A 1,315-nucleotide genomic window follows, 5' to 3' on the forward strand; every position below is an offset into this window, starting at 1 on the left:
ACTAGTCATCACTATTTAGCTAACATTAACTGCATTATAGGTGCTTAACAATTGCTATTTAAAGGTGTATCATTTGTCATACATACCTTTGTTTTGGAGAATGGCCCTGCAAATCTCCACAAGCCACCAAAGCCAAAAGCTGTGAAATACACGTAGTGTGATTTATAGTTATAATAAGTTTATAACTTACACACAGTCAGCACTGCCACAAAACCTAAGAGTGTAATTCACAGATTCTGAAATAAAAACTACAATACTCTAAATTTTTTTAGGTTCCTGATGCTTTAAGTTAAAGGCATATTGACAATCAATAGATTATAATGACATTAAGTCTACAGTTGAAACAATGAACGTCATATCAACTGTTTGCAGGTGTGAAGTCACCACAAAAACCACACTACCATTAAGACCTGCCCAAGACTAAGACAAGACGTACTTTGTAGGTAGGAGGGCCCATGTTGGCTGGCATCTTCGTGGGAGATGACGTTCTGTACAATACTCTGTACAGCATTGAGGATGACTTGGTCTTGGCACAGGGACAGCATTGTGTTGATTTTGGCATCAAGTAGACTATGTCTGTGGTCAGGGGGACAGAAAAAGTTTGGAAAATGTTATTTCTTCACAGAAATTAAAGAAGGAAACAAAACTTGCTTACCCTGATAAAATATCGAAAAGCATACTATTGGCTTCTTCCAAAAAAGCAAAGTCAGCCAAGGAAAGCACACTTACACAATAGGAAACACCTTGGGGAATACCACACTGGCTTCCGCTAGGTATTCATACAGGATTCTCTCTTCAGACTCATCATTGGTGTATTTCACCAACGTTGCCTGGAAATGGAAACAGACAGTTTTGTCAGTTTGTCGCAAAACACAGTAGAGTATCGTAGTGATGGAATTATATGGAATTCACAGAAAAAATTTAACAGGATTTTAGCTTTAAGTAATGTTGACAAAAAGGTGTACAAAGATGGAAAGTACTTACTAGCACAGTGAGCAGCAGTGCCTGTGTCTGCTGGTCTGTTAGCACCTCCTCATCCAACAACAGGTTGTTTTCTGACAGCGACGGTTTCCTGCTGCCCCCCCTGGCCGCTACTTCTGCCTGTTCCGCTACGCGCCTCACCTTCGGCGGCGAGCTCTGCTCCACGTCACCCCCGCTTGCCTCGTGTTTCGGGGACCCGCCGCCGCTAGCCTCGGGCAATCGCGGCGACTTCTGCCCGACAAGTTCGAAGCTTTTCTGTCTCTTTGTAGCCAGGCCGGCGTCCGTGCTTAGTGACTTGTGAGCTTTAGTGTGGGAGGGCATGGGTGGGGTGTGG

General features: G+C 43.6%; 1 protein-coding gene across 1 annotated transcript in view; it reads right to left on the bottom strand.

Moving 5' to 3' along the window:
- LOC109465021 (neurofibromin-like) overlaps positions 1–1,315 on the bottom strand; it is a 48,214-nt gene that overhangs the window by 7,532 nt on the left and 39,367 nt on the right.

This window comes from Branchiostoma belcheri, unplaced genomic scaffold (genome assembly GCF_001625305.1).
Source record: "Branchiostoma belcheri isolate BF01 breed outbred unplaced genomic scaffold, Haploidv18h27 scaffold1, whole genome shotgun sequence".
Classification (NCBI taxonomy): domain Eukaryota; kingdom Metazoa; phylum Chordata; class Leptocardii; order Amphioxiformes; family Branchiostomatidae; genus Branchiostoma; species Branchiostoma belcheri.